General features: G+C 39.9%; 1 protein-coding gene across 1 annotated transcript in view; it reads left to right on the top strand.

The window, feature by feature from the left end:
- LOC147344300 (uncharacterized) overlaps nucleotides 1–25,702 on the top strand; it is a 569,611-nt gene that overhangs the window by 311,264 nt on the left and 232,645 nt on the right. Inside the window, exon 6 of the mRNA XM_086379320.1 lies at nucleotides 22,234–22,357. The gene's annotated coding sequence lies outside the window, so the exon portion shown is untranslated. The remainder of the gene's footprint in view (nucleotides 1–22,233; nucleotides 22,358–25,702) is intronic.

Here is a 25,702-nt window from a genome sequence, read left to right as displayed (position 1 = left end):
TAAATGAAATACTTTGTTAACTAAAACAGTGATGCCTGAAATGTCTATTGATTCTAAAGGCTATCAAATGGACCAAGTGTAGCACCACAATTAGTTAAATAAGTCAGACATAGACAAAGAAAGCACTCTCAGTGAAGCCTTTGCAAGAGCAAAATAGACAGCTCTCAAAGCCTGTGTCTCCTTGCTTCATCTCACAACCTCCATTCTTCTGCAGGTTTACTGTCCTGTCTTAGCATGGAAAAGGAAGGATAGTGTTTAATTACTTGTTGCTGCTGCTACTGCTGCTAAGTCGCTTCAGTCGTGTCCTGGGATTCTCCAGGCAAGAACACTGGAGTGGGTTGCCATTTCCTTCTCCAATGCATGAAAGTGAAAGTGAAGTCGCTCAGTCATGTCCGACTCCTAGCGACCCCATGGACTGCAGCCTACCAGGCTCCTCTGTCCATGGGATTTTCCAGGCAAGAGTATTGGAGTGGGGTGCCATTGCCTTCTCTGTAATTACTTGATATTGGTCCTTTATTTGAAATAGCACCTAAAACACCTGAGGAGTAGAAAGATGTGATTGTTTCAATGGGTACCCATCCAAGAAAGCTGGGATTATATTCGTGTGAATGCCGGGGGCCTTAGGACATTTCTGCTGGGATGGAGAGCTCTTGGAAAAAGATTGTCAGAAGAATTTGAAGGCTGTTTCTCACAACTGGTTTGGAGAATCATTTGGCAGAGTGCTCTTCAACACACTTGAAGAGTCATCAAACAATTCTTCACTTCACAATAATCTTTGACTTTCTTGGGACCAACAAGATAAAGAGAATTTATTTAAAATATATATATGTAATTGGAAAAATAAAATGAAAACAGAATAACTATTCAATGAATAGTTATTGAGGTGGGTAGTGTATTGCTCCTCAGAGCATTTACAGACAAACTGCAAGAAAATCACTAACAGTAGGGGGCAGGCTTGGAGTAGGGAGGGAAGGACAATGAGACAGGAGTGGTAGCTGCTTGTTAGAAATGAAGAATTATGAAACCCCTTTGGAATGACCTATTGGACTGGTAAATTTGCAAATAACATGTCAGTCTTCCTTGGCTTTTCCTCTCAGGTGTCAACTGCCTGCAGGTAAGTGGTGTTCTCTGCTGTTCTTTTTTTTTTAATATAAATGTATTTATTTTAATTGAAGGCTAATTACTTCACAATATTGTATTTGTTTTGCATACATCAACATGAATCCGCCACAGGTATACCCGTGTTCCCCATCCTGAACCCTCCTCCCTCCTCCTTCCCCATACCATCCCTCTGGGTCATCCCGGTGAACCAGCCCCGAGCATCCTGTATCATGCATCGAAACTGGACTGGCGATTCATTTAACATATGATATTATACATGTTTCAATGCCATTCTACCAAATCATCCCACCCTTGCCCTCTCCCACAGAGTCCAAAAACTGTTCTATACATCTGTGCCTCTTTTGCTATCTCGCTTACAGGGTTATCTTTACCATCTTTCTAAATTCCATATATATGCATTAGTATACTGTATTGGTGTTTTTCTTTCTGGCTTACTTCACTTTGTATAATTGGCTCCAGTTTCATCCACCTCATTAGAACTGATTCAAATTCATTTTAATGGCTGAATAATACTCCATTGTGTATATGTACCACAGCTTTCTTATCCATTCGTCTGCTGATGGACATCTAGGTTGCTTCAATGTCCTGGCTATTATAAACAGTGCTGTGATGAACACTGGGGTACACGTGTCTCTTTCAATTCTGGTTTCCTCGGTGTGTATGCCCAGCAGTGGGATTGCTGGGTCGTATGGCAGTTCTATTTCCAGTTTTTAAAGGACTCTCCACACTATTCACTCCAGTACTCTTGCCTGGAAAATCCCATGGATGGAGGAGCTTGCTAAGTGCACTCCATGGGGTCGCTAAGAGTTGGACATGACTGAGTAACTTCACTTTCACTTTTCACTTTCATGCATCGGAGAAGGAAATGGCAACCCACTCCAGTGTTCTTGCCTGGAGAATCCCAGGGACAGGGGAGCCTGGTGGGCTGCCGTCTATGGGGTCGCACAGAGTTGGACACGACTGAAGCGACTTAGCAGCAGAAGCACACTATTCTCCATAGTGGCTGTACTAGTTTGCATTCCCACCAACAGTGTAAGAGGGTTCCCTTTTCTCCACACCCTCTTCAGAATTTATTGCTTGTAGACTTTTGGATAGCAGTCATTCTGACTGGTGTGAAATGGTACCTCATTGTGGATTTGATTTGCATTTCTCTGATATGAGTGATGTTGAGCATCTTTTCATGTGTTTGTTAGCCATCTGTATGTCTTCTTTGGAGAAATGTCTGTTTATGTCTTTGGCCCATTTTTTGATTGGGTCATTTATTTTTCTGGAATTGAGCTGCAGGAGTTCACAATTTGTATGGAAATACAAAGAACCTCGAATAGCCAAAGCAATCTTGAGAAAGAAGAATGGAACTGGAGGAATCAACCTGCCTGACTTCAGGCTCTACTACAAAGCCACAGTTATCAAGACAGTATGGTACTGGCACAAAGACAGAAATATAGATCAATGGAACAAAATAGAAAGCCCAGAGATAAATCCACGCACCTATGGACACCTTATCTTTGACAAAGGAGGCAAGAATATAAAATGGAGAAAAGACAATCTCTTTAACAAGTGGTGCTGATAAAACTGGTCAACCACTTGTAAAAGAATGAAACTAGAACACTTTCTAACACCATACACAAAAATAAACTCAAAGTGGATTAGAGATCTAAACGTAAGACCAGAAACTATAAAACTCCTAGAGGAGAACATAGGCAAAACACTCTCTGACATACATCACAGCAGGATCCTCTATGACCCACCTCCCAGAATATTGGAAATAAAAGCAAAAATAAACAAATGGGACCTAATTAAACTTAAGAGCTTCTGCACAACAAAGGAAACTATAAGCAAGGTGAAAAGACAGCCTTCAGAATGGGAGAAAATAATAGCAAATGAAGCAACTGACAAAGAATTGATCTCAAAAATATACAAGCAACTCCTACAGCTCAATTCCAGAAAAATAAACGACCCAATCTTCTGTTCTTTCAAAGGTGGCTTTTCCCTTTGCTTCCTCCTTGAGTGTGTGGGGGTACTTGCCCTGGTCCAATACTTCTGAGTGCACTGATAGTCTTTCTGATTTGGGAGTTTAATTGGCAAACTTATTCTGCTTTGTTTTGCTTATGTTTGTTATTATACTAAGCTCTCTCTCCCCTACCCCTTTGATTTTTATCACAGTACAGGTAATATTTTGAACTCCCATTGACCTTACTATTTTGTTCAGAATCCAGGATGGGACAGAGGGCTGTTATTGATTTGATCTCCTGAGAACATAATCCATTTAGCTAAGCCTTTTCCTACTTAAATTTACCTACAATTGACTCATTAGTACAAATCAATGCACTGAATCTGCAAACTTCCTTTGATCTGTCTATCTTCAGGCCCTTCACTCTACTTGGAAAATCCAATGTTTTATTTGATAGTGACTTTTTTCTAATCACAGTCCCTCTTTTGTGCTAAATCATCTTTATCTTGCAACTCCTCTGGCCCCCAACACTTCTCTAAAAATATTTTCCTGCCCTCAATCCAGAATTTATTTGTTTAAAAATTTGTTTGGTTTTCCTTAGTATAGATAAGGTTGTTTGTTCTTCAAGCAGAATAGATTTCCCTCCTTCATTGAATGCTACTTTGAAAAGTCCTTTAATTTATGTAAAAAGATATATAACTCAAAGTTGGGTTCCCCTGCTTTCTGCTGAAAACCCAATAAAGAGGCAAAGTTGGTGGAAAAGAAAGTTTGCTTTATTTCTGATGCCTGCTGGGGGTGGGGTGGGTAAGTGGGTGTGGCAGGGTGGACTCCTGCCCAAAGGCCGACTCCCCTTCAATAACAATCAGTGAGCAAGAGCTTTCATAGACACAAGGTGGGGGGCTATACGTAGAAACAGCACAGTTAGCGCTCAGAGTCATCTCAAAATTGGTCATGTGGTGATCTGGCCAGCATTATCTTGTTTTAACTACAGTTAATTTTGAGTTCTGGGGGCTTCTCAGGTGGCACTAGTGGTAAAGAATCCTCTTGCCAATGCAGGAGATATGAGGTGCCAGTCCAGTCCCTGGGTTGGGAAGATCCTGTGGAGGATGGCATAGCAACCCACTCCGGGATTCTTGTCTGAATGAATCCCATGGACAGAGGAACCTGGAGGGATACAGACTGTAGGGCTGCAAAGAGTTGGACAGGACTGAAACGACTTAGTACACACACCCACAATCTTTAGTTCCAGGGTCAGTCCCATTCCTTGAGGCCAATTCTTGGAATTGCAGCACTTTGTAACACGGCTACAGTCTGGTCATCACGTTCTTTCACCTGGTATGGTGTCAGTATGTATAACACAGCTTACAAGATATGGCTCAATATTATCTATAGCCCTTGAGGATGAACTAAAGGTCTTTGACTATGCTTAATGACTAAACTATTTTATTTGGTCTCCTTTGACTGTATCCCTTTGTTTCTGTGTTTTCTCATTTCTTTGATTAAACTGATTTTTTGGCTAAAGTTTTTTCACAGACAAAAGACAGGTGGAGGACATGGGGGAAGGACCATAGGGTTCTGCTCCATTTCAGAGACACACGCAAGAAATCCTTGGCAGAAGTTTCTTCCTTAAAGTCTCAGGGCAAAGAAATGTTACTTCCATGAACTTTCCTATTCAGTTCAGTTCAGCTCAGTTCAGTCGCTCAGTCGTGTCCGACTCTTTGCGACCCCATGAATCGCAGCACGCCAGGCCTCCATGTCCATCACCAACTCCCGGAGTTCACTCAAACTCATGTCCATTGAGTCGGTGATGCCATCCAGCCATCTCATCCTCTGTCTTCCCCTTCTCCTCCTGCCCCTAATCCCTCCCAGCATCAGAGTCTTTTCCAATGAGTCAACTCTTTGCATGAGGTGGCCAAAGTACAGCAATTTCAGCTTTAGCATCATTCCTTCCAAAGAAACCCCAGGGCTGATCTCCTTCAGAATGGACTGGTTGGATCTCCTTGCAGTCCAAGGGACTCTCAAGAATCTTCTCCAACACCACAGTTCAAAAGCATCAATTCTTTGGCACTCAGCCTTCTTCACAGTCCAACTCTCACATCCATACATGACCACTGGAAAAACCATAGCCTTGACTAGACGAACCTTTGTTGGCAAAGTAATGTCTCTCTTTTGAATATGCTATCTAGGTTGGTCATAACTTTCCTTCCAAGAAGTAAGTGTCTTTTAATTTCATGGCTGTGGTCACCATCTTCAGTGATTGACCTTTCCTATTATTCGCCAGCTAATTAGTTGCTCTTTCCACTCACCTTCCAGAAATTGCTTCTTGTAACGTTGTTGAGGGAGAAGGCAATGGCACCCCACTCCAATACTCTTGCCTGGAAAATCCCACGGACAGAGGAATCTGTTGGGCTGCAGTCCATGGGGTTGCTAGGAGTCGGATACGACTGAGCAAATTCACTTTCACTTTTCACTTTCATGCACTGGAGAAGGAAATGGCAGCCCACTCCAGTGTTCTTGCCTGGAGAATCCCAGGGACGGGGGAGCCTGGTGGGCTGCTGTCTATGGGGTCGCACAGAGTCAGACACGACTGAAGCGACTTAGCAGCAGCAGCAGCAACATTGTTGAAAGCTAATGTTACTGTGCCTTACATAAGTAGTTTGTAAGTTATTATTCCTCTTGCCAAACTGAAGCCTCTTAAATGCAGGGGAAGGGACTTCCCTTGTAGCTCAGTTGGTAAAGAGTCTGCCCGCTTATGCAGGAGACCCAGGTTTGATCCCTGGGTTGGGAAGATTCCCTGGAGGAGGAAATGGCAACACACTCCAGTACTTTTGCCTGGAAAATCTCATGGATAGAGGAACCTGGTGGGCTGCAGTCCATGGGGGTGCAAAGAGTCGGGCATGACTGAGTGACTAACAGTTACTTACTTACTTAAATGCAGGGGATGTGGAGTTTTCATTTCCTTTGTATACTTCTGGGTTCGAACTCAATTCCAGAAAGAGTATGTCATCTAGAACATCAAAGCCCTCATGCTTTTGTGCTCAGGACCAACATAGACAGCCCTGTGAGTGGATGCTTACAATGTGCTTTACACAGTGCCAAGACAGAACTACACACAGCAGTGCAGAGGAAGTGCCCCTGGCTCGGATAGAAGGGGGAGGGAGGAGATGGGGCATTACATACCACTGTAGCCAATCTCATAGTTCCCATGGCACTTCCGACCAGAGTGCCTTCTATCCAGTGGTATGGAATAGATGAATGATAAAATTGGAGGGCTTAAAATTTTCCTTAACTTGGAAATGATTTTCCTTAACTTGGAAATGATTTTCCTTAATTGAAAACAATTGGAAATAGTCTTTGGGGGGAGTACTGAGTCAGAATTGACGATGTTTGTATGTTTAACGAATTTATGATAATCTGATTTTGCATATGGATGTTCATCTGACAAAATAGCTTATATAAAAAGTTTGGGTGTTTGCTTAGAACTACTGTAGCTGAGAAAAATATTTGTATTTGTTGCTGATCAGGCAGTAACTAGGCAGCAAGCTTCTTACACCTTAATTACAAGATCGTATTAAAACAAGGCAATTTAATTGCAATCAGTGTAGAATAATTTATTTATAAACTGCCATTATATGTATTTATATCCTGTAATACCTATTACTCCAGCCTCATACTGTATGTGCCTCATTATATTGTGAAGTACAAGGTCATTAACCTACAATTTCATTTGACATCTTATTTATTATATTCTGTTCTGTGTTTAGTATGAAATTGTTAAATTCTCTTCAGTTATTTTTTACTACTTAATTTCTGTGTGAATCTCATAAGGCTCTGATTACAGCTATTTAAGCAAGTATGACTTGTGTTGTAAGCAGTTGGCTTTCCTTAAACATCTTGAGTGGATCTGGAATGGGTTCTGCTCTTCAATTGTCTCTCCTTCCTCATGTTTGGCCCTGGTTGGTAGTGATTCTGGAAGCCCAATACATTTTCCCAAGTACTGAAATGGTTCTTGGCATCTTTCAGAGAATATTTGGAACACAGCAAAATGAATTGCAGATAAACTCCATAAGCAAAATACTACTCCTGATTCTGAAGCTAGCAGATTTCTAAGCTTTGAGTGGTCTGGTTTGGTGAATTGAGCTTGGTTAATATATGTAACAAGTCAAGGGATGTAGAGTTGAAATCCCGTGTTGATACTTTCTCTCAGTGTGTGTGTGTGTGTGTGTGTGTGTGTGCACGCGCACACATGCTCAGTCCTGTTCAACTCTGCGACTCCATAGCCTGTCGCCCACTAGATAAAGCCAACTTAACAAAATATATGTATAAACATAGTCAAGAGTAGACATCACTGGGCGCTTTTGGGCTCCAAGATGAGGCTAGATCAACACAAATCTGTCTCCACTGCTAGCAGAGTGGGCTGAATGTACTATGAATAGAGGGGAGCTACTCCGTATTAAGTCTGTACTATCAATGTGCCAAGGGCTTCCCTTGTGGCTCAGTGGTAAAGATTCTGCCTGTCAATGCAGGAGACATGGGTTTGATAGTTGGGAATATACCCTGGATGAAGGAAATGGCAACCCACTCCGGTATTCTTGCCTGAGAAATCCCGTGGACAGATGAACCTGGCAGGTTACAGTCCATGGGGAAACAAAGAGTCATCAGATATGACTCAGCGACTAAACAGCAACAATCAATATGTTTTAATTTGATGTTTCAACCCAGTTTCCCAACTTTCAAAGCCAGGTATTATTAAAATATTCATTTTATATCCCCCGAAACTGAGGTTCAGAGAGAAAATTCCTTGTTCAAGATTACACAGTCACTAGAGAGCTGAGCTAAGCTTCAAACCCAGCTATCCTGGTCTCTGAAACTCTCTACAGTATACTGTACTCCACTCGTCCTTTTCACATCGCTATGTACAGTTTTCCAAGGGTTAGCTATTCTTTCTGAGAATTAATTCTGTAAGCCGTCCATCCTTCTGCATAGCCCTATATTTACTACATAATTGTTTGCCGAAGCCTTTCACACAGGAGGCATACAGAAAGGGGAGAAAGCATAAGGCAGTTACTATATATAAAAGTCCAGTTATTGGTTACTCCTGGGGAATGAATACTTCAGAATAACCAAGGTTTCTTTATTTATTCATAAAGTGTGCCCATACTTATTCTCTTAAGATTAAAAATAAGGTTCTATTTGATGCTTTTTTCTAAGAGGTATTTTATTTCTTACATTTTAAAACATAACCACTTTATAAATGTATTAATTTTTTTTATAAATTACCCTCACCATAGGATTGTAACTCCATAACGGCTGTGACACTGATGGCAATATTGATTATACATTCCCTGCATCTACAGCAATGCAAATAACATGCTAATGTGCTTAGTAACTGTTGGATTAATCAATGCCTATTATGGTCATTATGCATTATCCTGAACTTAATGTAATGTGCCTTTAAGGATATCAGAAAGTGTAAGATTACTTGCAACTCATCCTAAAGATCTGAGTTCATTGTTCACTTACTCGTTTTCTACAGCTCCCAGTCTTCTTCACTGTCGGCTCTTAAAACTCCACTGTTGCTTATTGTGTTTTCAGCAGACGTCTGACATTGGGAAGCATCTGCTGCATCTAATATGAAAGCTACGGTGAATTAGGGAACCAGATGCCCTTTGTTATTCAAATTTTGTAAAGGTTTGAATCCTCTGCTAGGAGTGAGCAAATATGTTTAAGTGGGAATCTGTGGCATTTTCCAAAGGAAAGGAGCTTTGAATATTCAACAACTTCAAGGTGATTAAAATAATATCAGGCACCTTTTTTTTTTTTACCATGATGATATGAAACTAGAAGTCAATTACAAGATGAACTAGAAAAACTACAAAAATGTGGAGATTAAACTGCATGCTGTTGAACAATGGATCATTAAAGACATCAGAGGAGAAATAAAAAAAATACCTAGAGCCAAATTAGAGCATAAATACATCATACCAAAATATATGAGATGCAGCAAAATTGTCTCTAAAAGGGAAGTTTAAAGCAATACAGGCCTTCCTCAAGAAACGAGAAAAATCTTAAACAATCTAAAGTTATACCTAAAGAATCTAGAAAAAGAACAAAGTTCACATTTAGTAGAAGAAATAAAGGTCAAATCAGAAATAAATGACATAGATGCATAGAAACTAAAATGACTAATGAAACTAAGAGTGGGTTCTTTGAAAAACAAACAAACAACAAAATTGACAAATGGACAAGTAGACTCACTGAGAAAGAGAGGGCTCAAATAAGCCAGAAATGAAAGAGAAGATGTTACAGCTGATACCACAGAGATACAATGAATTTTATACTTTAAATGTGTGAATTATAACTCAATTAACATGCTAAAATGCTCACCAAATGTCTAAATACAAATAGTAGCAATGTATTCTATAGTTTATAACTTTTGTGTTAGTAAAAATGTGTGCTCAGTCACTCAGTCGCGTCCGACTCTTTGCGACCCCATGAACTGTAGCCTGCCAGTTCCTCTGTCTATGGGATTTTCCAGGCAAGAACAGTGGAGTGGGTTGCCATTTTATTCTCCAGCGGATCTTCCAGACCTAGAGACTGAACCTGCATCTCTTACATTCATGGCATATTCTCTATCACTGAGCCACCTGGGAGCCCTCCTTTAGGTTACTCACTTTCAATGCTGCTACCAGAAAAGCCGTATTCCATTTCTGTATTCCGTGTTAGTAAAATATATGACAATAAAATCACAGAGTTTGGGAGTCTAGAAAGCAAAATGTACAATTATGTCTATCCACTACATATTAGAATATTGTTTTAGCATTATTATCATTCTGGATGGGGTATTTCTCGCTCTCTGTGTGGTCTCCCCTTTGCATTGTTTAGCAGCATCTCTGGCCTCTGTCTTCTATCCAGTTGATTCCAGCAGCCTCTTTCCTTTTCCCACCTAAGGGAATGGCAACCCACTCCAGTATCCTTGCCTGGAGAATTCCATGGACAGAGAAGCTTGGTGGGCCACAGTCTCTGGTATCTCAAAGAGTTGGACACGACTGAACAACTAACACACACTTCCTTTGACTGCTTCCTTCTGTGCTAACAAAAAATGTCTCCAGATTTTGTTAATTGTCTTCTAGGGGGAAAAATAATTCCCAGTTAAGAATACCTGCTACATATGAAGTGGTACAATATGATTTGAATATAATGTGTTAGTTTCCTATGTCTACCCTAACAAATTACTACAACTTAATGATGTAAAACAACACAATTTTATTACTTTTGTTCTAGAGCTTAAAAATTAAAAATGTTCTAACTGTACTACAATTTAAAGTGTCATCAGGATTCATGCTGGAGGCTCTCAGGAAGAGTGCATTGCCTTGACTTTTCCAGTTTTTATAGGCATTCCCTGGCCATTGTTCCTTCCTCTATCTCAAAGCCAGAGTGTAACATCTTTAAGTTTCTCTCTTTAGCTTTCCTCTGCTTTGTCATCATATCTCCTTCCCTCTGACTCTGACCTTCTACCTTTCTCTCATAAAACTTCTTGTAATTACTTTGGGATCACCTGATTAAGACAGGATTATTTCCTTATCTCAAGATCCCCAACTTAGATACATCTGTGGAGTGCCTGTTAAGGACACATATTTACAAATTCCAGGGATTAGGACATGGACATATTTAGGGAGAATTATTCAGCCCATCACAGTAGACTTTGATAAGTTAAAGATGTACACTATAACACCTAAAGCAACAATTAAAATAATAATAAGCTAAATATTTAACAATATACTACAGGTCTCTGAGGCTGTTTATTTTGCATTGTCTGTCTATTCTCTGGATTAGGTAATTTCTCTTGTTCTATCACAGAGATTTTAGCCCTTTCCGATTGTTTATCACTAAGACCTCTGTTGTCCTTAACAGAGTTCCTGGATATGTTTTTTTCCCCCACATTCTGCTTCAAATAATGCTAACATCCTCAAGGCAGGGTCACGTAGCTGATGACCCTCACTTTCTACTCACCTATCTGTAGTGGAATGTCTGTGCCTTGGGGCTAGATGTGGAGCAGGGAGGGAACTGGAGCTGCTAGTTCTCACAGCCTGACTTGCCTGTTCAGAATAAAACTTCTGCAACATGGAGTTCGGGGAAATGATGCAGCCTCTGATTTATTAACAAACTCCATATAGTTCCACTCTTCTTACTGAGATTCATTATATGTTGTTGAATAATTATTTCCTAATTTGTTGCATGCTGGAGAATTGTCAGAATTTTTAAATGATTGTTTTTGAAATTTTGTCTAGATTTATTGCTACTGTTTTGGAGAAAGGATTTGTTAAGCTCCTTACACAGTCGTTCTAAAAGTCTCACCTCTGTGCTGTCTCTTGATGCTTCTGTCTCTTTTTTCATGAGGTTGATGAGGCAAAGACACTGAACTTTGCTTTTGCTGGAAATGCTCACTGTTTCAGAAGGGACTTAGGCGTTGTATTGAACTAGGTCTGCTCTATGTATTGAGGGAATCTCTTTTGTTTGTCTCCCTTAGAGATTTTTACTGAGGTTTTCAATCTATCACCACTGTATATTTTAACATTTCAAAGCATATATTTCAGTGAGGATATAGTTATATGTCCAATGAGGATACTCACACTTTTTTGTGTGTCTGGAGTTACATCTTATAGGGATCAGGATGAAAGAATTCAGGGAGTCCCAGTGTTCCAATCCAGTTCACAAATAAACTAAATACATCCTTTGGAGCAAAAATCTATGACTATAAAAGCCATGCATCTTTGGTTTACAGGAAAAAAAAAAAAAAAGAAAGAAACCTACTTAAGCAAATTTATGTAAATAGAAGAACAAAGTTGTTTTAAGATTTTAGAACTCTCACAGATTTTAGGGGAATTAAATTTTATAACTGAAAACAATTACAGATTTTACTCTTCATCAAAGTGTGTTTCTGACTCTATCAGATTATGTCTCAATGTCTATTTCTGTCTCTGTGTGTCTCTCTCTGAGACCATATTATCCCTCATTTCAGCTTTTGTCTATTCATGTGTCCCATTATTCTCTCTGCAGATAAGCACCATTTGCTTTAACCCATCTGCTTTACTTCTTCTACTTCCTTCTTTGCTAAACAAACCTTGGTTTTTTAATTGGGGCATAAGCTTTAGCTCTAACACTACCTAAACTGTTAGGTCAGACATATATACCAATATAAAATATTAAGGAAGCGATGCTTTCTACATAAAAAAAGATGGTATGAGACTTAAGGATTAATAACTGCTACAAGTAAGAGAATTTCAGACAAGTTATTTCACGATTGGTTTTAGAAGCCCCCCAGCAGCTTTGAGTCTGTTCATACTATACTGTATCACTTTGAGTCTGTTCATACTCATGACCAAGGATTTTCCTGGTTAAAAATAGTTTCTAAGCAGTTTAGATAGAGACTTCTTTGTGATTAATGATAAATTTGTCCTTGTTGGTTTGAGCTGTGTAAAACGGAAAACAAACAGTCCTTTGTGTTGATAGGCTGGTTAGTGGATCACAGACAATGATAGGGTTGACATATGACCCTTAACCCTACCATCTCATGGCAGCCATGTGGATGTTCTGAGCAATTTAATGCTCTCATTATCTAGTTCTGCCTTCTCACTCTGTTGGGGAATGGAGGAGCCCAATCTGTCACTTGCTCTTGCCATCATCTGATTCCTCCAGGAACTGTCTGTATTTGTCTCTTCACTATGTAATCAAGAACATTTGGTGTTTTGATGATAAGTAAGAGAAGGAAAATGAGTTAGGAGTACATAGGTTACAAAAATGAAAGCAGACTTGTCACTTCAGAAGAAATACCTGACTTCTTTGCTTAGAGTAAAGGAATAAAAAATATATGAGCTTTGGAGTTCTCAGGCAAAGCTTAAATAACTCTTCACTTATTTGCTGTGTGACTTTGAGGAGATTACATAATCTCTTGGAGTCTCAGTTTTCTTATTTTTGAACTGTGGATACAAATACCAAGCAAGAAGTATTCTTGGGAGAATTATCTATTAATGTTGTCGTTGTTGAATCAGGGCTAAACTGTGGCTGTAGAGGGTAAGAACTGGTGATGGGAGATTGAAAACTGAGGTGAAATTTTTGGTCCTCGTGCTCAGAACTGCTCACTTGTTTGGCTTTTAGTTTCTCAAAAGATCCCTTTCTATTGCTGGTCTGCCCACTCATGGTGACTTTTTGCTTTTCTGGCATATGCTCTTCAATTTTTCTGTGGTATATTGCAATCTCCATTCTCATTGGCAAATATTTATACCAGGGGAGTGAGAAAAGAGGTCTACTGATTTGTCTTTAGCACAATTAAAGTGAAGTTTGATTCTCAAATTTTTTAAATAAATATTTCCTTGTGTGCATTTCTAATGTATGAAGTAAGATTTGCTTGCATCAAACAAAGTTTAACATAATTTCAGAAGAATTACATATTATTCTAATTTTATTTTATGTATTATATCTTATGATGAATACTTTTCAAAGCACATCACATATACTATTTCATTTAATTTTGATGATAGCAAAATTATTTATTCCACTTTTCAAATGTGAAAGATTATGGAGCAGGGAGGAGCAGCAGAAATAAAACTGGGACTTGAGTCTATTGATTTCTTAACACAGTATTCCATCCATTTTACATGTTGTCTACCATCAATATTAATATTTCAATTTGGTAGTAATGATATTATTAATTATAATCAAGAGACTTCTTTCTGCTAATTTATGCACTGGATATTTCTGATTCTTACATAAAAAAATCCTTCTTTACTCCTAAACATATGTAAGAGCTTATAATTTTCATATCATGATCTAAAGAATTGTTTCCTCCCAAATTTTGTCTCCTACTCCATGAAATATTTCTCAGAACTAGGATTTCATAATTTTAGATAATGTTACAAGAATGAGTATTCAGTAATTTTCTAATAGGCTACAAACATAATCCAATATCCTAATTTTATTGTATTGTCAGAGAAGTTAATTGGATTGGTATAGCCACTAGCAAAATATATTGGTTCAAGCAAATAGTGAATCTAATTTTCTCCATAAATATTCCTGCACAGGAACAGTGCAGACAGAGGATCAAGGGGAAAGGGTGCTTGTGTAACTTTAAAAGATCAATTTAGCTTCAATATTTTACTCATGGAAGAAATAGAAAGGGATGAAATTAATTTATTTTAGCATACATTATTATTTTTAAATTGGACTAGAACAACAATGAAATAATAAACTTTATAGTGCAGTTCAATTTCCCACAAAGCAGGGGAGATGGGCCCCTCCGTCCCACTTTCCAACACTTCATACACCAAGTCCCTAGGAACTTTAAGAATTGACACAGAGAGGTGATTTTTATTTTTGGGAATCAATATATATCTCTTTAAAAATCATTCAGACTTTAATGATTTACATGAGTAGATTTTGGTCAATGTTTACCTGAGTTATGAGTTGGAACTTGGTTCTACTGATTTCTAGCTTCACCTACCACACACACCTGTCCTCAGGAAAGTCACAAAATACCTTTCTGTCTCATTATTTTGTCCAGAAAATGAATCCACTGCATCAATGAAAGCAGCCTTTTCTTTGAAAGGTTAAATTCTTTTTGCACCCGTCTACTTTATTGTTTGTTGAGTTTTATATTTTTTTTCTTAAATAGATGCAATAGGTTAAAGTTTAAAACTTAAATGAGGATGTCAAATAAGAAACTTGACATTCTCATTTAATAATTGCTTATCTTCAAGAGGTAAGTAAAGCCATTTTCATGGTTGAATAAATAAGATGAAGGGAAGAGATAGGAGCTTGAATATGAACAGAAAAGAACTCTAGTGTGTATTTGAAGTTTATATTTATCTATTCTAAGAACAAGCCTGATTTGATAATCTCCCCTGTGCACTACCTGAAGATGAAAAAAGCTCCTATTTTTATAAGGCGCTTACTGCAGACATTCATCTCCCTTGTCCTTTGTATTATTATTTTCCTTGGATTTCATTTTAGGCGGAATTTTAGGGATGCAAGACGCAGTTCGAGTTACAAATGATAAATTTTATGTTGAGGCCATGACCATCTGCAATCCACAGAAACACACCAAAGAAACGCAGTAGATGCCTCTTTCAGTGATTTACCTCTCCTGACCTTTCAAAATATTTAATTAATTATAATTAATGGGTGACAAATCCAATTATGCTCTGGTAGAGAAATCACAGGCTTCCCTGGTAGCTTGGTCAGTAAATAATCTGCCTGCAATGTAGAAAATTGGGATTCAATCCCTGGGTCAGGAAGATCTCCTGGAGAAGGAAATGGCAACCCACTTCAGTAATCTTGCCTGGAAAATCCCATAGACAGAGGATCCTGGTGGGCTACAGTTCCATGGGGTCGCAAGAGTCAGACACAATATAGCGACTAAATCACAGAGAAGTCAGGTCATTTTGTATCACTTCGAATAGCCTGATCCATCAGATCAGATCAGATCAGTCGCTCAGTCGTGTCCGACTCTTTGCGACCCCAGGAATCCCAGCACGCCAGGCCTCCCTGTCCATCATCAACTCACGGAGTTCGCTCAGACTCACGACCATCGAGTCAGTGATGCCATCCAGCCATCTCATCCTTTGTCGTCCCCTTCTCCTCTTGCCCCCAGTCTCTCCCAGCATCAGAGTCTTTTCCAATGAGTCAACTGTTCGCATGAGGTGGCCAAAGTACTAGAGTTTCAGCTTTAGCATCATTCCTTCCAAAGAAATCCCAGGGCTGATCTCCTTCAGAATGGACTGATTGGATCTCCTTGCAGTCCAAGGGACTCTTAAGAGTCTTCTCCAACATCACAGTTCAAAAGCATCAATTCTTTGGTGCTCAGCCTTCTTCCCAGTCCAACTCTCACATCCATACATGACCACAGGAAAAACCATAGCCTTGACTAGATGGACCTTTGTTGGCAAAGTAATGTCTCTGCTTTTGAATATGCTATCTAGGTTGGTCATAACTTTCCTTCCAAGGAGTAAGCGTCTTTTAATTTCATGGCTGCAGTTACCATCTGTAGTGATTTTGGAGCCCAGAAAAATAAAGTCTGACACTGTTTCCACTGTTTCCCCATCTATTTCCCATGAAGTGGTGGGACTGGATGCCATGATCTAGTTTTCTGAATGTTGAACTTTAAGCCAACTTTTTCACTCTCCACTTTCACTTTCATCAAGAGGCTTTTGAGTTCCTCTTCACTTTCTGCCATAACGGTGGTGTCATCTGCATATCTGAAGTGATTGACATTTCTCCCAGCAATCTTGATTCCAGCTTGTGTTTCTTCCAGTCCAGCGTTTCTCATGATGTACTCTGCATATAAGTTAAATAAACAGGGTGACAATATACAGCCTTGACGTACTCCTTTTCCTATTTGGAACCAGTCTGTTGTTCCATGTCCAGTTCTAACTCTTGCTTCCTGACCTGCATACAAATTTCTCAAGAGGCAGATCAGGTGGTCTGGTATTCCCATCTCTTTCAGAATTTTCCACAGTTTATTGTGATCCACACAGTCAAAGGCTTTGGCATAGTCAATAACGCAGAAATAGATGTTTTTCTGGAACTCTGTTGCTTTTTCAGTGATCCAGCGGATGTTGGCATTTTGATCTCTGGTTTCCCTGACTTTTCTAAAACCAGCTTGAACATCAGGAAGTTCACGGTTCACATATTGCTGAAGCCTGGCTTGGAGAATTTTGAGCATGACTTTATTAGCGTGTGAGATGAGTGCAATTGTGCAGTGGTTTGAGCATTCTTTGGCATTGCCTTTCTTTGGGATTGGAATGAAAACTGACCTTTTCCAGTCCTGTGGCCACTGCTGAGTTTTCCAAACTTGCTGGCATATTGAGTGCAGCACTTTCACAGCATCATCTTTCAGGATTTGAAATAGCTTAACTGGAATTCCATCACCTCCACTAGCTTTGTTCGTAGTGATGCTTTCTAAGGCCCACTTGACTTCACATTCCAGGATTTCTGGCTCTAGGTCAGTGATCACACCATCGTGATTATCTGCGTCATGAAGATTTTTTTTTGTACAGTTCTTCTGTGAATTCTTCCCATCTCTTCTTAATATCTTCTGCTTCTGTTAGGTCCATACCATTTCTGTCCTTTATCAAGCCCATCTTTGCAAGAAATGTTCCTTTGGTATCTCTGATTTTCTTGAAGAGATCCCTAGTCTTTCCCATTCTGTTGTTTTCCTCTATTTCTTTGCGTTAATCGCTGAAGAAGGCTTTTTTATCTCTTATTGCTATTTTTTGGAACTCTGCATTCAGATGTTTATATCTTTCTTTTTCTCCTTTGCTTTTCATTTCTCTTCTTTTCACAGCTATTTGTAAGGCCTCCCCAGACAGCCATTTTGCTTTTTTGCATTTCTTTTCCATGGGGATGGTCTTGATCCCTCTCTCCTGTACAATGTGACGAACCTCATTCCATAGTTCATCAGGCACTTTATCTATCAGATCTAGGCCCTTAAATCTATTTGCTACTTCCACTGTATAATCATAAGGGATTTGATTTAGGTCATACCTGAATGGTCTAGTGGTTTTCCCCACTTTCTTCAATTTCAGTCTGAATTTGGCAATAAGGAGTTCATGGTCTGAGCCACAGTCAGCTCCTGCTGACTTTTGCTGACTGTATAGAGCTTCTCCAACTTCGGCTGCAAAGAATATAATCAATCTGATTTTGGTGTTGACCATCTGGTGATGTCCATGTATAGAGTCTTCTCTTATGTTGTTGGAAGAGGGTGTTTGTTATGACCAGTGCATTTTCTTGGCAAAACTCTATTAGTCTTTGCCCTGCTTCATTCTGTATTCCAAGGCCAAATTTGCCTGTTACTCCAGGTGTTTCTTGACGTCCTACTTTCCTACTGCAGTCCCCTATAATGTAAAGGACGTCTTTTTTGGGTGTTAGTTCTAAAAGGTCTTGTAGGTCTTCATAGACCCGTTCAACTTCAGCTTCTTCAGTGTTACTGGCTGGGGCATAGACTTGGATTACTGTGATATTAAATGGTTTGCCTTGGAAACGAACAGAGATCATTCTGTTGTTTTTGAGATTGCATCCAAGTACTGCATTCCAGACTCTTTTAATGACCATGATGGCCACTCCATTTCTTCTGAGGTATTCCTGCTCGCAGTAGTAGATATAATGGTCATCTGAGTTCAATTCACCCATTCCAGTCCATTTCAGTTCGCTGATTCCTAGAATGTTGACATTCACTCTTGCCATCTCTTGTTTGACCACTTCCAATTTGCCTTGATTCATGGACCTGGCATTCCAGGTTCCTATGCAATATTGCTCTTTACAGCATTGGACCTTGCTTCTATCACCAGTCACATCCACACCTGGGTATTCTTTTTGCTTTGGCTCCATCCCTTCATTCTTTCTGGAGTTATTTCTCCATTGATCTCCAGTAGCATATTGGGCACCTACTGACCTGGGGAGTTCCTCTTTCAGTATCCTATCATTTTGCCTTTTTATACTGTTCATGGGGTTTTCAAGGCAAGAATACTGAAGTGGTTTGCCATTCCCTTCTCCAGTGGGCCACATTCTGTCAGATCTCTCCACCATGACCCGCCCATCTTGGGTTGCCCCACGGGCATGGCTTAGTTTCATTGAGTTAGACAAGGCTGTGGTCCAGTGTGATTAGATTGACTAGTTTTCTGTGAGTATGGTTTCAGTGTGTTTGCCCTCTGATGCCCTCTTGCAACACCTACCGTCTTACTTGGGTTTCTCTTACCTTGGGCGTGGGGTATCTCTTCACGGCTGCTCCAGCAGAGCGCAGCCATTGCTCCTTACCTTGGACGAGGGGTATCTCCTCACTGCCGCCCTTCCTGACCTTCAAAGTGGGATAGCTCCTCTAGGCCCTCCTGGGCCCACGCAGCCACAGCTCCTTGGACGTGGGGTTGCTCCTCCCGGTCGCCAGCCTTGGCCTCAGGCATCGGGGCGTGGGGCAGCTCTTCCTGCCCGTGGCCCCTGGCCTCGGGCTTAGGGGCTTGGGGTATCTCCTCCTGGCTGCCCCCCTTGACCTCAGACGCAGGGTAACTCCTCTCGTTGCCGCCCCTGACCTTGGATGCGGGGTAACTCCTCTCGTCCCCGCCCCTGACCTCGGACGCAGGGTAACTCCTCTTGGCTGCCGCCCTTCGGGCATGGGGTCCTCCTGGCTTCTGCCCCTGACCTCGGACGTGGGGTGGCTCCTCTGGAAAAGTAAGCTCCATGATTAAAAGTCAAGTTTTTAAGTTCCCACCCAAGAAAGTTGTCTCCAATAAAAGTTTTTTCCCACCAATGTCTTCTTGATGTGTTGACATTTCTTGACATCTCATGACATCATTATCGTCATCATCTTCAATGTCATTATAATATTTGATTTTCCATATATGATAAAGCACTTTATGTACATTTAAAAAATTATACAAAAATTGTATAAAGTAAGAGGTATTCCTATTATTCCCATTTTACCTTAAAGGATTTGAGTAACTTCCCAGTTGGCTATAATGACAGAGTAATAACGCCTGTCTTCTGGAGGGAGAATCTGATTTTATGACCATTTTGCACTCTTACCTCTCATCTAAAGCATCTTCAATGAAAGTTTCTCAGTGCCTAACACAGTCATAAATTAACTTCTTTCTCAGTCCTACAGAGACACTGAGCCTGGTAAAGGGAATATGAATCATATTTCCCATATTTAGTTCCTCTAAGAAGCATAGTAGTGAACAAAATAGAAGGAGGCTCTGTTTCTCACTGATTGTCTAGTATTCTCTCTCTCTCATATGAACTTTCCTCTTTCCTTATGTAGGTACATTTGCAAATTTCCATAGGATGCAAATCTATTGTTGCACTCATAATGGTTGAGAGTCTTACTGCCTACATTTGAATTCAGGCTCCAGGACTTAGTTTTCACCTTAGGTACACAACTTAAACTCTATAAGCCTCAATTTCCTCACTTGTAAAATGGGGATAATAATAGTTCTAATACCACTGAGTCATTTAAGAGAGATAACAGATGTGAACAGCACAGTGCCCACTGCTTGACAATTTCTCAATAGTAATTGCCTGCTAGTGCTCTCTTGCTGTGTGTGTCCACTGCTGAATGCTCTGATGCCCACTGTGGCCACCTCTTCTCTGTTATGTCTCCTTAAACTGTGTTTTAGTGATTTCCCATTTCTGCAAGAGCCCGGAATCTAGTATAGGTTACCCAAAGAATGATTCTTTTTCATTTAGCTTTAGCACTGCTGTAGCACTTTACAGCTGTTTAGAGAATCAAATTCTAGGTAAATATTTAGTGATCTGTGCTGGGTTTTGTATTCTAGGTTGGCATTTTCTTCTCTAAACTTGCAAGATGTGGTAAAAAATGAACCAGTAATTTAGAAGAATTAGTGGAGTTGGGGGGGGGCAAGAGGAGCTTTATCTTTCTAGGTGATCCTCTCTCTTTTCATTTTTCCTTTTTACACAAATATATCTAGTCTTCATCTTTCTTGTCTATTGCCTTTCTCAGCTCATTTAAACAGAGGGGTTCTTGTGACACAGAACCTGAGAAAACTCAGCTGAGTGGGTTGCAGCATTTATGACACCATGCTGTGTGCTAAAAAATAAATAAAAATCTGGTAGCTATTATTATTTTGAAAATAAGATTTGGAAGATAAATATTTGAAAAATGAGTATGTTAAAAATATGAGCGGCCAAATTAAATTTAGATGTAACAGAAAATTAAAGAGGAACACACACATCAGTGGCTGGGAAACAGGTTGTATCTATTAAGTGATAGTGTCATCCATCTTAGTATATTGAACAGAAGTTTAAATACTGAAAGATTCACAAAGGAAAATGAAAGCAGGAAGCTGTTACAATGTCGAGCTCTAGTTTGATGTACACTGTTCTGACAGGATAAGGGGAGAAGAGTAAGAGAGTAAGACCAAGGGAAAACCTCCATGCTTGTTTTTCTTTCTTTTCTGATCTTATTTATATACTTTTGCTTATGCAATGGGAATGCCAGAAAAAAATAAACATACATGCTTCCAGGAAGAAATCTTTTGTGTATCTTTCTAGAATTTCTTCTAGGAATATTTAGATACAACATCTATATGCAAAGCAATGTGGGTCTTCGTGGTGGTGAATTTGGTTAGGATAAAGTAGAGTGGTCTCTAGGCTGATGGTGGATTTAACCCACAACATAGTCTCACTGTCTGATGTCTCTTGTGCTTGCAAGTAAGCCTGACTCCAGTTAATATGCAATACAATACACTTGGACAGAAGTGGCTTAATTATTAAAAAAGAGGTAAGAAATTTCACTGTCAGAAGATGTGCAAATAATGACATTGAGGAAAACCCAGTGAAGGTCAAGTGCAAGTGGTACTGGGGACTGAAGAGCTTTGTTTACCAAGATCTCAGTGACCCTCAGACCTGCTGAAATTTGCCTACTGCTATGATTAAACTAAAGATATTTACTTGTCTTCAGAAAAGAGAGAGAGAGCACAAAGGTGGCAGAAACTATATATAAGATAATTAATGCATACAAAAGAAACCAACCAACAGTATTTTTGGATTTTTTCTTCTAAAGATATATGAAGAAAGGAATTACTTCTTCATGTGTTTGGTTGTATAAGTTGCCAGGAATGCTAAAACTGAACATTAAATGATATAGAAGAAATGCAAGATCTTCTCTACAAGATGTACTTTGTTTTGCATTATAGGATGGGGAAATTTCACTTACTTGCAAAAATTTTAACTCAAGAACAGATCATTCAGTTCAACATTAAGCTGGGGCTCCAAGACACCACAGGTAGAGATGTGGTTAAGATGTATATGCAGAATGAACACTCAGTAATTTTATGATTGAAAACTCAGTAATTTTCTGATTGAAAACTATTCTGCAAACTAAAGAACTGCAATCTGTTTGGATTCTATTGTGGAAGAAAATTCACTTTTTTATGTTTAGAGTTATACATAGAAATATAATCTAAGTGGATTCCTGATGTCAAATGGAACAAGATATATGAAATAAAAACAGAAGTATCAAAACACATATCAAGTTACTCATGGACACTAACAGCTTTGACTAGATTTTCCACTGATAATGAATGACTGACCCCAGCCAATAGAACTGTGACTAATAGATTTGATTATTGTTCTTTTTTAATTCTAAACATTAGGTAATCATTGGTCTCTGACCACGACTCACATACTTCATGCCTCTGTCACTGGTCTCTGGCATTTGAGGATTATGCTGCTGAGAATGCTTACCACCTACATGTGCAGTTGCAGCTACAAATTCTGGTAGGTCTTCTACTGTTCTTTCTTTATTATTGAGTGACTGTTTTTCAGGCTTGGGTGAGAATTTCTGCTTTGGAATTTGTTGCTATAATCAACTTTGACACTTACCTTCCTAGATGGACCAACTCAACTGTCCTAAAACTCTTAATTTTATGTTACAGAAGTTTGGTTACTTTATCCTTTAAACCATCCTTGGCTATGCCTTGATACTGATATATAGGTATTAGAATGTATTTAAGGTGTTTAGTTCTGGTCTGCTCCTGGCACCACAGTGGTTTTGTCTGGGAGGCAATAAGAATTGCAATTATGGTGCATATATTACAGTACATTATAAAACTCACAAGTTTCTCTCTTTGCACTGATGGAAGGAAACTGAGACACAAAGTCAGGTTCCCACAAGTGTTTAGCACTTTGTGGCAGTTCTTTCTAGAAAAGGTGGAGTAGGAACTAGCCAATTAGGTAAGATTTGTGGTGTCATGGGCTGCCGTTTTGTTCTTTATTCTTTGTGATCATTGCTGATCTCTTTAACAATATTCTCTCTCCTATCCCAATAAACCATGTGTGCATGCTCCAGTTGAGGCAAATGTGGGTGGAGATAGCTGCTGTGATTTGTCTAGTTTGAAAGTCTAAGTCTGCAATTTGATCAGAGTCCATTTTGGTAGTTGCTTACCTACTTGGTATATTTTACTCTGCGAGGCTTGGGGGTAATTCACAAGATGTCTGATAGCACTTCTTTGTAATTTAGAGTACAGTCATCTATTTCCTGTTTCCACTCCTCTCCATCATTTTGAATCATGACAACTTTCTTTCATCACTGTCCTTGACCTTAGGAGCAGCTCATGTTTATTTGCCTGTAAAAACTCTATTCTGGCATTCCTTCTTGTTTTGCTCTCAATAACTCACCCAGGAAAAGATTTATGGTGGGAGGGAATCCTAAATGGTGACAGATGCTAAAGCATCCGCATTTTCTTGTTGAGCTATAATGCTAGCCATAAAAATGAATCAGATTTGGGAGTACATTCTTTGTCTGACACTCTTGCCTGTAGTGGTAGTGGCTATTGTTTACTAAAGAGAGACTTTATAAGCAACTGTACAGGTCATTCTGGAGGTGCCTATGCTGGTCACTGCTTGGCTTGTCATGGAGAATGGACCATGGAGCCCAGGATTACCAAAGATTGACCCAAGGGGCTATGATAAATGTCACCACAAACATTATACTTTATTGGAAAATCTGAAATTCAGTGGTACAGAGAAAACTAGCTTTAAATTTGTTATTGTTGTTGTTTAGTTGCTAAATCATGTCCCACTCTTTTGCTAACCTATGGATTGTAGGCCACCAGGTTTCTCTGTCTATGGAATTCTCCAGGCAATAATACTGGAGTGGATTGCCATTTCCTTCTCCAGGGGATCTTCCCGACCCAGGGATCAAACCCACGTCTCCTGCACTGGCAGTGGAGTCCTTACCATTGAGCCACTAAGGAAGCCGAGTTTTAAATTCAGTTCAGTTCAGTTGCTCAGTCGTGTCCGACTCTTTGTGACCCCATGAATCACAGCACACCAGCCTTCCCTGTCCAACACCAGCTCCCAGAGTTCACTCAAACTCATGTCCATCGAGTCGGTGATGCCATCCAGCCATCTCATTCTCTGTCGTCCCCTTCTTCTCCTGCCTGCAATTCCTCCCAGCATCAGGGTCTTTTCCAATGAGTCAACTATTCCCATGAGGTAGTCAAAGTATAGGAGTTTCAGCCTCAGCATCATTCCTTCCAATGAACACCCAGGACTGATCTCCTTTAGGATGGACTGGTTGGATCTCCTTGCAGTCCAAGGGACTCTCAGGAGTATTCTCCAACACCACAGTTTAAAGACATCAGTTTTTCGGTGCTCAGCTGTCTTCACAGTCCAACTCAAACATCCATACATGACCACTGGAAAAACCATAGCCTTGACTAGATGGACCTTTGTTGGCAAAGTAATATCTCTGCTTTTTAATATGCTATCTAGGTTGGTCATAACTTTCCTTCCAAGGAGTAAGCGTCTTTTAATTTCATGGCTGCAGTCACCATCTGCAGTGATTTTGGAGCCCAAAAAATAAAGTCTGACACTGCTTCCACTGTTTCCCCATCTATTTCCCATGAAGTGATGGGACCAGATGCCATAATCTTTGTTTTCTGAATGTTGAGCTTTAAGCAAACTTTTTCATTCTTCTCTTTCACTTTCATCAAGAGGGTTTTTAGTTCTTCTTCACTTTCTGCCATAAGGGTGGTGTCATCTGCATATCTGAGGTTATTGATATTTCTCCTGGCAATCTTGATTCTAGCTTGTGCTTCATCCAGGCCAGCATTTCTCATGATGTACTCTTCCTATAAGTTAAATAAGCAGGGTGACAATATACAGCCTTGACATACTCCTTTCCCAATCTGGAACCAGTCTGTTGTTCCATGTCCAGTTCTAACTGTTGCTTCCTGACCTGCATACAGATTGCTCAAGAAGACATACAGATGGCTAACAAACACATGAAAAGATGCTCAACATCACTCATTATCAGAGAAATGCAAATCAAAACCACTATGAGGTACCATTTCACACCAGTCAGAATGGCTGCGATCCAAAAGTCTACAAATAATAAATGCTGGAGAGGGTGTGGAGAAAAGGGAACCCTCTTACACTGTTGGTGGGAATGCAACCTAGTACAGCCACTATGGAGAACAGTGTGGAGATTCCTTAAAAAACTGGAAATAGAACTGCCTTATGATCCAGCAATCCCACTGCTGGGCATACACACTGAGGAAACCAGAAGGGAAAGAGACACATGTACCCCAATGTTCATCGCAGCACTGTTTATAATAGCCAGGACATGGAAGCAACCTAGATGTCCATCAGCAGATGAATGGATAAGAAAGCAGTGGTACATATACACAATGGAGTATTACTCAGCCATTAAAAAGAATACATTTGAATCAGTTCTAATGAGGTGGATGAAACTGGAGCCTATTATACAGAGTGAAGTAAGCCAGAAGGAAAAACATAAATACAGTATACTAATGCATATATATGGAATTTAGAAAGATGGTAACAATAACCTGGTGTACGAGATAGCAAAAGAGACACTGATGTATAGAACAGTCTTATGGACTCTGTGGGAGAGGGAGAGGGTGGGAAGATTTGGGAGAGTGACATTGAAACATGTAGAATATCATGTAAGAAACGAGTTGCCAGTACAGGTTCGATGCGCGATACTGGATGCTTGGGGCTGGTGCACTGGGACGACCCAGAGGGATGGTGTGGGGAGGGAGGAGGGAGGAGGGTTCAGGATGGGGAACACCATGTATGCCTGTGGCGGATTCATTT

The sequence above is a fragment of the Bos grunniens genome, chromosome 26 (assembly GCF_055505025.1).
Source record: "Bos grunniens cultivar Pamir isolate PY7600 chromosome 26, Bosgru_T2T1.0, whole genome shotgun sequence".
NCBI lineage: Eukaryota > Metazoa > Chordata > Mammalia > Artiodactyla > Bovidae > Bos > Bos grunniens.
Note: the sequence above shows the minus strand (reverse complement) of the source record. Positions and strands in the feature narration are given on the sequence as shown.